General features: G+C 31.2%; 1 long non-coding RNA gene and 1 pseudogene across 1 annotated transcript in view; both read right to left on the bottom strand.

The window, feature by feature from the left end:
* Nucleotides 1-12,723, bottom strand: part of LOC120590899 (uncharacterized) — a 561,246-nt gene that overhangs the window by 323,536 nt on the left and 224,987 nt on the right. The window lies entirely within an intron of this gene.
* Nucleotides 4,968-5,086, bottom strand: LOC120591048 (uncharacterized; annotated as a pseudogene).

The following is a 12,723-nucleotide window of genomic DNA, read 5'->3' on the forward strand; positions in this document are numbered from 1 at the left end:
GATCCATTTCTTTCAGGTTGTCCAATTTGTTGACATATAATTGTTTGTAGTATTTCCTTATAATTCTTTATATTTCTGTAGTATTATTGTCATTTCTCTTTCATTTCTGATTTTATTTGAGCCCTATATTTTTTTTACAATGAGTCTGGCTAAAGGTTTATCAATTTTGCTTATATTTTCAAAGAATCAGCTCTTGGTTTCAGTGATCTTTTCTATTTCTTTCAGACTCTATTTCATTTATTTCAACTCTGATCTTATTTCCTTCCTCTTACTTACTTTGGACTTTACTTGTTGTTGTTGTTGTTGCTGCTGCTGCTGTTCTTGTTGTTTCATTAGGTGTAAAGTTAGATTGTTTATTTGAGACTTGGTTTCTTGAGGTAGGCCAATATTGCTATAAATTTTCCTCTTAGAACTGCTTTGGCTGTGTCCCATAGATTTGGGATTGTTGTATTTTTATTTTCATTTGTCTTAAGGTACCCTTTGATTTATTCCTTGATTTCATTGTTAGGCCATTCATTATTTAGTAGCATGTTATTCAGCCTCCACATGTTTGTTTTTCAGTTTTCTTCTTGTAATTGATTTCTAGTTTCATACTGCTATGATTGGAGAAAATGCTTGATATGATTTCAATTTTCTTAAATTTACTGAGGCTTATTTTGTGGCCTATCATGTGGTATAGTCTGAAAAATGTTCCATGTACACTTGAGATAAATGTATATTCTGCTGCTTTGGGGTGAAATATCTTAAAAATATCTATTAAGTCTATTTGGTCTAATCTGTCATTTAAGCTCATTGTTTCTGTATTGATTTTCTCTCTAGACGATCTATCCATTGATGTCAATGTGTGTAAAAGTCCCCACTGTGACTGTATTATTGTTGAACACTCCCTGTATGTCCGTCAATATTTGCTTTATTTATTTAGGTGCTCTTACATTGGATGCATTGATGTTTATGAGAGTTATGTCATCTTGTGGGATTGATCCCTTTATGATTATGAAATGCCCCTTTTTGTCTCTTGTCACAGCCCTTGTTTTAAGTCTATTTCTTTCTGATACAAGCATTGCTAATCCAGGTTTTTTGTTTGTTGATTGCCTTTTGCATGAAATAATTTTTTCCATCCCTTTGTTTTCAATCTGTGTGTGTCTTTCAATCTGAAGTGGATTTCTTGTAGGCAGTGTATAAGTTTTGTGTTTTTTTAATCTATTCAGCCATCTTATGTCTTTTAATTAGAGCATTTAGTCCATTTATATTTAAAGTAATTAATAGGTATGTAATTATCACCATTTTATTGTTTTCTTGTTGTTTTTGTAGCTCTTCTGTGTTCCTTTCTTATACTCTTACTCTCTTCTCTTATATGTCAATGACTTTATAGTGTCATGTTTGGATTCCTTGCTCTTTACATTTTGTATATCTCTTGTACATTTTTGGTTTGTGGTTACCATGTGTTTTCTATATACCAAACCATGTTTATGGCAGTCTATTTTAAGTTAATGGTCACTTAAGTTTCAACACATTCTAAAATCACTACAATTTTTACTCACACCCTCCACACGGGACTACATCAAACTAAAAAAATTGTTGCACAGCAAAGGAAACTATCAACAAAATGAAAACACCACCTACTGAATGAGAGGATATATTCATCAACCATACATCCATTAAGGGGTTAATATCCAAAATATATAAAGAACTCATATACTTAACACCAAAAAACCCAAACAATCCAATTTTTAAAAAATAGGCAGAAGACCTGAATAGACATTTCTCCACAGAGGATATACATGTAGCCAATAGACACATGAAAAGATGCTTAACATCACTAATCATCAGGGAAATGTAAATTAAAATTACAATGAGATATCACCTCACACCTGTCAGAATGATTATCATCAATAAATTAACAAACAATTGTTGGCAAGGATGTGGAGAAAAAGGAACCCTTGTGCACTGCTAGTGGGATTGCAAATTGGTAAAGTCACTATGGAAAACAGTTTAGAGATTCCTCAAAAAATTAAAAATAGAACTACCATATGACCCAGCAATTCCACATCTGGGTATTTATCTGAAGAAATCCAAAACACTAATTTGAAAAGACATATTACATTCCCATGTTCATTGCAGCATCATTTAAAACAGCCAAGATACTGAAGCAACCTAAGTGTCCATCAATAGATGATTGGATAAAGTTGTGATATATATATTCAATGGAATATTACTCAGCCATAAAAAAGAATGAAATCTTGCCATTTGTGGCAACATGAATGGACCTAAAGGGTATTATGCTATGTGAAATAAGTCAGATAAACACAAATACAATATAATTTCACTTATATGTGGAATTTCAAAACCAAGAGAAGTGAATAAAAGAGAAAGATAGATGTAGAGAACAAATTGATGGTTGCCAAATAGGAGGGGGTTTAGAAGGATGGCTGAAAAGCGGGGAGGAATTAAAAAGTACAAATTGGTAGTTTCAAAATTGTCATGGGGATGTAAAGTATAGCATAGGGAATATAGTCAATAATATTGCAATAACTATATGGTGTCAGATGAGCACTAGACTTACCCGGGTGATCACTTTGTAAGTCTAATCAGTATGTTGTATATCTGAAACTAATATAATATGGTATGTCAAGTTTAAATTTTTTAAATATAAACAAAAACCATTTGATCATTTCACTTAATTTCCCTTACATTTCTGTCCCTCAAGCCTCTGCTTGTTCTCTGTATTTGCTCTCCTTTCAGCTACTTCCAATTAGCTTTCATTTCTTATTTTTCTTCCATTTTAAAAACCTGGTTTGTATAAACTCAGATTTCATTTTTCATTGTCTTCCTATTTTCCTCTTTAAGTATTGTTTTGTGCTTTGAATCCTGGTTTTGTATAGAAAATTGCTTCATCTTCTGTCTCTGCACTCCTTCACTGGCAGATTACTTTCTATAAAAATGGCTGCAAGTGTGTTTCTTCTTGTAGTACCTCTTTTCCTGTTTCTCAAGATTTTGTGACAAATCTACTTGAAAAAAGCTTCTACCATTAGTCTACAAAAACAATCCCATTGGTTTAAATAAGTGAATGTTGATTTTGTACCATAGTGGCACTTACTATGGGCTTTGTCTAAATTTTAGAGCCAGGAGCATTCTGCTTCAGTATGCTCACTAACTGGTATTTAATATTCACTGTATTCTTCCTTGTCTTGTTTGGGGTTATTTAGATTGCCTAAATTCACTGAAAATGAAGTTTTGTGCTCTTCTTGTTGCTTTTGGGTGATGTTCAAGGGAAAAAAAAATATTTTTAAATTGGTTATTTCTTCTACTTAAATTGTTTTTTAGTAAAAAGTTTATGAAGCACACTAGTCTTATAAGAATAACAGTTTATTTTGAAAGTATTAAGTATTTTAATTGTTCAGAACTTTCTAGAGATAAAAAACCTTAAAATTTAATTGCCATTTCAAAGGATTTTTGCTGATATAGTGATACAATATTGCATTAGTAAACATAACATACATAAATAGTCCTGAGAACTAATTTTATTGTCATATCATTTATTCCAATATAGAGTATTAAATTGACATATTTATCATCCTTTTGGAAAATGAATTTATGGAAAATATGGTTGTCTTGATTCTACACACAACTTAAAGAGAAGAAAAATAAAAGTTATAGAGTACTAATTAGGAAGGTATGAAATTTTAGACATCGAGCTGCACTCCAGAAAAAAATTAAGAATTTTATTTAAAAATATCATTACATTCTAGAAAACTGAGACATTTTTTGACTTAAATTTTTACCAAGTACAAGTTTGTTTTGCCATTACCTGCATGGAGATATGAAGGTTAAACCCATGAAGGTTTTCTGGCTTGGTGAGAGAAAGTTGAATAGAAACCAACCTTTAGAATTACATCTTTAGCTACTTCAGTCTCAGCTAAAATTGTCAAACCAAACACATACTCCTGTGAGCTCCAGGAAATCCATTATCACACTTCTTCTAATCATTTCAATATACTAGTAGTCTTTTCTGTTTCAGTTCTAATTCAAATAATACTTTTAACTTCAAATGGCTTCAAAAATTATTTTTGAAATAAAGGAACATCTTTTTCAGAAAATGTTCAAAGTTTTATAGTGAAGAATGAGTTTTATAAATATAAATTACTCGGGAATACTAGAAGGTCATGTCAATTTACTGTTATAATAAAGCCTCTCTGATACTTAGCTAGGCTGTTGATTACATTATGTCTATTCTTTCTATGTAAATCAATTAGAATCATTTTAAAAGTACTTTAGTTTTGAATACATAATGTGGGCACAAGGTACAAAATTCAAAAGAAACAAAAGGGAATCAGTTCAACACAACCTCTCAGCCATTCCATCTCTCTACATAGAGACACCCCATTGTCTCCAATGCCTCTTAGAGGTTCCAGAGGTAATTCCTGCACACACACACTCTTTTAAACACAAACAGTAGAAATCTATATACATTTTTCTGTACCTTACGTTTTCCATTCAACAACATATTTTGACAATTACTCCAGATCAAATGGAAATGCCTTATTCTGCCGAACAGCTGCAAAGTATTGTATGGGTGTGTCATGACTCATAATTAGTCTTCTATTGTTCATTTAGATTATTTCTAACCATTTGCTAGTACTATCATTGTTGACATTAATATTCTTTTGAATTTCACATGTTTAAGTATATTTGTAAGATAAACTCTAATAAGTGAAAATGCTGAGTAAAAGAGTACATTTGTTATAATTTTGATAGGTATTGTTAAATGACTTTAATAGAACTACAGAGGATGTCAAACTTGACTCAAAGATCAATTTTGAGAGTGCTTATTCTCCTCAAACTTTCACTGATGTATTTTCAAATATTCTGACCCTTGCTTTTTTTTTTTTTAGGCGAGGCAACCCTTGCTTGACCTCACAGATTGCAAGGACCTTGTCATCTTACAATCCCTTATTTTTTATTTCTTACACCTACAGCACCTGTTCTTCCTAGGTGGTCTCCCATCCAAGTACTAACCAGGCCCGACCCTGCTTAGTTTCTGAGATCATATGGGATCGGGCTTGTTCAGGGTGGCATGGCCATAGATGCCTTACTATTTTTAAGGGTGAAAAAAAGTATCTTTTTAGTTTTAACTTAAATTTCATTTTTTCCCTTTCAATATAAAGAAATAGGTAAAGCTTCCAATGCTCACTCTTTTTACCCCTCATTTACATGAGCCATCCCCCCTCAAACTCATGAAGACCTTCCCAACAATTTCTATGTCCGTCCTTATTTTCCATCATCTTCATATAATCTTATACATAAATATATCTGAATGTTACAGTACATATATGGTTTTGACATTTTTGTTTTACAAAAATGTGATAATCATGCTATTTATTCCTTTCTGTTTTCCTTTTCATATTTAATTATAACTACAAGATAATTGGCCTAGCTTTAATTTATATTTTTCACTTGCTCCATAATAAAAGATATAAATACATATTTTTCAATCATTCCTGTATTGTTGAACATTTACTTTGTTTTTAGACTTTTACCTTTATAAATGATGGCACAAACATGCTAGTTCATGTATCTTTGCATATTTAAAAATTATACTTATTATATCTGTAATATATAAATTCACTTATTTTGGGATCTATGTCTTAATTCTCTGTTTTGTTTTGCCGGATTATTTACCTATTTATTTTCCCATAACACGTTTATGTTAAAATCAGGGACCATAAAATAAATTCTAATTCCTGGTAAAACTAGTCTTCCCTCCTGATTCCTTTTCATATATTAGTTGGCTCTTCTTGGTAATACATTATTTTATACATATATTTATATATATCTTATAATCATAGTTACCAAAAAAAATGAGATTCTAGTCAAAATTACCTTAAATTTATGCACTAATTTTGGAAGAATTAAATCTTATTTTATGTCTCTCCCTTAAAAGCTGGATTATAAATTTTCATTGGTTCCAATCTTGTTTTATGTTCTTCAACATATTATAATTTTAAACACAGCAGTTCCATGATCCTTTTACCAAATTCATCATAAATAATGATATATTATGGTAATATTACAGATAACATATTTTGAAATTATATTTATATGTGCAAATTGCAAGAATAAAAATGTTGGGTTTTGAATATTTATCTCATAGCCAACTACTTTATTATATTGTTACTCCTAAAAATAAAAAACTCAGAATTACTTCAGTTTTTGATGTGTAGCAACATGTCATAAGGAACTAAATCCTGCCAACAACCATGTGAGCTTAGAAGTTGTTCCTTTTCTGGTTGAACCTCAGATGACACTACAACATTGCAGAAGACACAGCTAAAACTGTGAAGTAATAAATTTGTGTGCTTTAAGCAAGTACCATCTGTGGGAATACTGTTATGTAGCAATATATAACTAATATAATTTCCAATTTACAGTTTTATTTCATTGTAATTAACAGATCTGTCTACACTGCCTACTTGTGGGAATTTACTAGTGTTTTCTTTGTGTCTTGATAAATACACAGAACAAGACAGTCATTTTTTTAATGTCCTATGAACATTTGAAAAGAATGTTTTTAAGATACAGAGTGCAGTGTATGTCAACTAGACGTATTATATTTATTTTATTAATGTTTTCTGTTTTACATGTCTTTCTATCTACTTAGTTGATTGACTTGAAGGGGATCAATTAAAATTTACTACTCGTTATGTGTATCTATTTTTGTTGCTTCTCATTTATGAATTTCCATGAATTTTTATTCAGTACAAAGTTATTTATCACTGAAAAGCCTTACTTTGTCTTCCCTTTTACTATTATAAAGTTTCCTTTTTCTACTTTAATCTTGTTTGCTCTGACTTTTCAAATTTGTTGTCTATTTTGCATGTGACTTCTGTCTTTTTAATTTAAAGAGTCCTAGCATATCATTGCACATAATTTTATTTTACTTTGTTTGAGATAAGTCGTTTATATGTTTGTAAATATATATCTGTATTTGTATGTATGCGTGTATCTCAGTTTTTTCAACTATTTTTTCTTTTAATACAGGAATTTAACTCATTTATACTTAATTGATATAGTAGGTTCAATCTTAGACTACCAACTTATTTTCTTATATGCTTTTCTTTTTATTGCATTCAAAAACAGTCTATTGCTACATGGCATTCATTTCTTATGGTTCCTTTGTGTATGTTTGCTCTTTAAAGAGTAAACTTAGAATCAATATTTCCTCACAATTCTGACATCCACTCCTGAACTAAGCAAATGTAATTATTTTTATTAAAAAAAAAGGAAGAAAGGATTATGTAACTCAAGTAGATTCCAAGAGTATTTTTAAAGTAGAAATTATGAATGCTAATTTAAACTCAAGTATACAAATATAAGTTCTTTTCTTTTCATGACATGTAGATAATTTCTTTTATTTAACACTAGATCACTGCCATTCCTGAAAAATAAATCATCCCCTCTAAATAATTTCTTCTTCAGTATTCAGTGAACATGTTTTTCTTTTTGACTTCTCAGTATTTATTCACTTTATTTCCATGTCTTTTTCAGCTTTCTATGTGTATTAACATTGTTTCAAATTTTTAAAGTCAAGGTCATAGCTCTTATTGCCAGGAAGTTTTCCATTACTTTTGTAGATATACCTCAAAATAATCTTAATTTTCAATCTATACTGATATATTTCACACACAGATTTATTTTTTAATTTCTTCGTTGATTTAACAAATACTTTTAACTTTTACTCAGTGCTCAGGATTGTGCTAGGATGTGGGGATGAAAGATAACAAGTTACATGGTCATTGACCTTGAAGAGCTCATATCAAATATAATTTCTTGAATTTAATTCCACTACAAATATCCCATTTTAAAACATATGTCAAATTAAAGGCAGTTAAAACACTTAACAGTTACAGTTTCTTAGCACTGCTAATAATACTTCTTAGGTTACATTTCACATTAGAGAGAGTAGAGAGAAAATATTGGCAAAAAAACCATTAAATTCTTTAAAATCAAAAATCTATTTTTCACATGCTTTCTTGAAAAGAAAAGAAAAAATATTCATCTTCATTATTCTTTTCATAATGAAGATAATTTAAATTTTTAACGTGTTCACTGAAGTTCTGCTATGATGGAAGTTTTAACCACTAGATTCAGAATGCATCAATAACCGACCGTTATCTCACTGGTTGAATGAGTAGGAAGTGAGGGAGACAGAGAAGCAGTGCCTGTGTGCACGACAGATGATTGCTAGAAAAGAGGCAGTGTCACTGGTGAAAGTTCTCCTTCCTTTCATTCTTTCTGGGAAGTAGAGAGAGAGAGCAGTGATGAATTTGATCGTTTGGTTCTTTCGTACGCTGGATTGATCTAGGCTTGCTTGAATAGTTTGTTTATGTCTGTTGTCTCAGCATAATTAGTAGGGTTCTATTTTGTTCTCAAAAATGTCCCTATTTGGATGACAAATTACATGGTCACCACATTATTATAGGGATATAGTAAATTAATTAACAAGACTATATAGATTTTGACATTCATTCCATATGCTACCTAAAGACTTCGAATAGCTTTTCAAAGAAACAATTTCTAAATCAAAAAGAGAAATTCCGAAGGATTAAATATGTTTCTCAATTGTTGACAGGTACTTAACAGAGAAGCAGAAAAAAATCATGAAAATGTCCCTCCAATAACATGCCAGCCAATTTTCTCTTAGAATTCTGGATCCCATGCTATACACACATTGACAGTTCAGATAGTATGTGGTTAATGACAAAGGATAGATGTTGCACAGGAAAGTATAAGTAGTTGTAGGATATATTCACTAAACCATTAATTCCAGCCATAACAACAAAACATATATTTGAGTATTCACATTTGATCGCTGTCAGAGAAAAAATGATTCCTGTTGACAATGATATCACATGGAAGCAACACTTTTTTTAAATCACAGAAGTAAATATCAAGATTGCAATTAATTCTAGGTACTACAAAATAAAGCCCAAATCTTCAACTTAAATCTCCATTATCTTTCTTAACTTTAGAATCTAGAATAAGCCCTCTTCTTCAGTAAGGATTCCTCACAGGTCACCCTCAAACACCATTGTATTACCAGCTTTCACTAGGCTAGGCTCATAAGGAATCATTTGAAAATCTCAGTGGCTTAAAACAACAAATGTTTATTTCTTCCTCAAGTTACATATAAACTGCTGCTTGACTGTGGTTTAGCTCTAGGCCAGGGGTCAGATATGCAATTTACCTATCCTTTGAGAGAAGAGCCAGAGGTCAAAATGAACTAGTCACATTTAACAATTTTGCTCAAGTGGGACATATGTCACATGTGTCATATTCCACTGGCCAAAATAAATCACACAGCCAAGCCTAACATCAGCAGGGCCAAGAAATGTAACCTTACCACAAGATGAAGAATATTTTCCAACAATCATAAAATGTATCACAGCCATGCTCAATCATTATTCAGTACTTTTTTATGCCATCTCAGTTCCTTGGAATGGTCTTTCTAACACTTCCTAAAACTTTTCCCAACTTTCAAGGTTCAGCTCAAATCAAACAACTCTATAAGTCCTTTCCTAATGCTTTCGGTCCAGTGTGTTTTTATTTTGTTTATTCATCTGTGCATTTATATTTATCACCTATTTTGACATAAACTATAACTTGTATAATGTGTTCATTTCATGTCCTTATGCCTGTGTTAAGGAAAAGGACCATACCTTCTTTTAATTTATGCACTACGAACATATAAAATACAACATAAACACTGTTGAATGTATCATTCATTAACTTTGTCTTCTTTCATTGTAGTATAGGTTCTGAAATGTAAAGGACCAGGCATCAAAGCTACATTTCTATTATTTCGATATTGGTATTATTTATTTATTCGACATTTCAATATATGTCTGTAGCATGTATAGGGTCACATATGAAGACACTGCTGCTGATTCAACAATATTGCTTTACAAGGACTGATATGTGCAGCTTGGTTTAATAGAAAATTCATAGGATATGAAAGCTTGTCTACTAAATATGTGTATGCCTCTAGGAAAGTAAGTTAACCTCTCCAAGTTTTATATATGAGTAATCCCTACCTGGAAAGGATTATATAGTACATATAATGTGCCTAGGATAGTACCCGGCCCATAATATGTACTCAAACAGTAGTAGCTATTATTTCCAATATGAGTAGTGATTTTTATGAATTTTTATTCATTCCTCATTTAATTATTTGTAAAATGCTAACTGGGACTAGTTTCAGCCTGTAGCTATAAAACAAAATCAGTTAATTCTCCACCAAATAAAACTTGTGATGACAGCTTCAAATGACAGAGTTCAAACCAGCTGTGAAAGGTTTTACTTACATGAATCTAGTAAGTCATTTGTAAAAATAATTTCAGGAGGTAAGAATAAGGGCAAGTAATAATAGCTTGGACAAGAGCAGGAATTCATAGTATTATACGTACAGAAAACAAAAAAAAAATTATCGAACTTCTAAATATTTTAATAATTTACAAAGATGCAACATTTATCACATATATTCTTGGAGAGTTTTGATACTACCAAAAGAAGTATTTTATATCTAAACTAAGAAATCAAAAAAACCTAATCTTGAAACAATTATAGACAATACAGAAACGATGTTCACACTCACACTCCTTGAGCTATGTGCTTTGGTTATGGTTGTCCACTACAATCAATCTCTTCCTCTGGTGTTTAGAATCCTTCAAACTGACATTGAACTTTTTGAAATCAATAAGTGTACACTTCTCATTTACAAATGGCAATTTACCATGTACAACTTTTGTTTATAAGTCCATAAGAGATTTGATCACTTTGTGAGTATGAATAACAATGACGTAAATGAAAAGAAAGAAAAAAGTGAATCAACTACACCATTATAAAAATATACTTCTTACCCATCTTTGTCTTTCTTGTCTCTGAATTTTCTCTGTCTTCTCCGGTAATGGAAGAAAAGTCTGAAAGTAGTTTAATAATATGGTGTGTGTGTGTGTGTGTGTGTGTGTGTGTGTGTGTGTGTGTGTTATATTTAAGACTGTTATCAGAGACTCTTGGACAAAAACTTTTTTGAGGAAGCCTGAGAGTCACATATCATGTTATAAAATATGTTGTTCTGACAGAAACAGAAGTATTTAATGAGTATGACCAATATTCTAAAGCAAGTTGTGCTAGGAATTTTGTGCTACCTCAGTAAAGGTTAATACAATATCACATCTACAAAACATTTATTTTAGTTCTCTTTCCCTTTAAAAATCATGATTATTTGATTTTTGTTTTGTAAAAGACCAGTACCTTCTGTCTCTAAGCTAATAAAAGAATTGTGATTTAATATCACCTTGATCTCACAATTTCTGCCTTGAGCAAAGATGTCCAAAGGAAGATAACTTTCTTAAAAGGCTTTCAAGACTTAATTATTGCCCTTATCTTCGCCCAAAACAGGTTACTATAACCATGGCAACAGTTTTAGTAAAGTACCATGGTCAAATAACATGATAAAGGTTTATAACAGGTTTATAAAATAACAGGTATTATTGAAAGATTCGGCACCCTTTAGTGAGTGAAACTTCTTCCCAGCTGCTTAATGTTATATATTTAGGCATATTGGTGAGAATCTCTGGGTTATATGCACCAAAAAAAAAAAAAAAAAAAAAAAGATTTAATGAAACTAGGATTAGCCCAATTGCACTAGCATATAGTAGGGAGCAAGACAGTGTGGTGCTCCGCTACAGTATAGCTAAGAAAAACTCTATTCCTTTGATTTTTTTTCTTCTAACAGCTTCTTAATTATTCAGCCCATATTAAAGGTCTTGAAAGAGATTGTTGTAGAATTAGTTCCCATAAAAAATTGCCATTGTTTCTGATTTCCAAAATACTGTGAATATATACACCAGTACCATGTTCGGATGTGTCTCTTTAATAATATTAAACTTGACACATAAAAGTTTCATACTACTAATGCCCAAGCAACAAATCCAAAGTATTGCTAAGTTTCATTGTCCACCGGCCCCTACGTCCCCACTCAGTAGTGAGGATAAGAGTCTCCTATTTTCTGTGGTTAAATTACACCCATTTAATCCATCCGTTGGGAAGCCTATATTCACATAAAAACAATTAAATTCTAAAACTAAAGCTAATTGATAAGGCTAAAAACTAAGCATCAGAATTTGTTGAGGGAAAATGTAGTAACAAGTAATTAATATCAACATTAATGGAAAGTTGTCCTAAAGATGCCAGAAAATTCTAGTTATTTCCAACATCAATATTATGTCTATCTTTACATTTATCATTAATTTTGGTGTTAATTGAAAAAATTTTCTTTACCAAAATAGATTTTTATTATTATACAGATTTTTCTAATCAAACTAGCTTCCCATTCAAATCCTAGAACTCTGGAATCTACATAGGCTTATAAAGGCAAACTTTTTTATTTTATCATTCATTCATTCATCACATACTTATTGAATTCTTATGTATATCAAATCTATTAGTTTCCTGTTGCCACTGTAAAACAAATTGCCATAAACTCAGTGGCTTAAAACAATAGAAATTTATTCTCTTACAGTTCTGCAGATCAGAAGTCCAAAATGAATTTTAAGAGAATAAAAGCAAGAAGTCAGCAGGCTGATTCCTTCTGGAGGAAGTTCCTTGCCTCTTCCACTTTTAGAGGCTACTCACAATCCTTGGCTTCTGGTCACATCACGCCCA

This window comes from Pteropus medius, unplaced genomic scaffold (genome assembly GCF_902729225.1).
Source record: "Pteropus medius unplaced genomic scaffold, Ma_sr-lr_union100, whole genome shotgun sequence".
Taxonomy (NCBI): Eukaryota; Metazoa; Chordata; class Mammalia; order Chiroptera; family Pteropodidae; genus Pteropus; species Pteropus medius.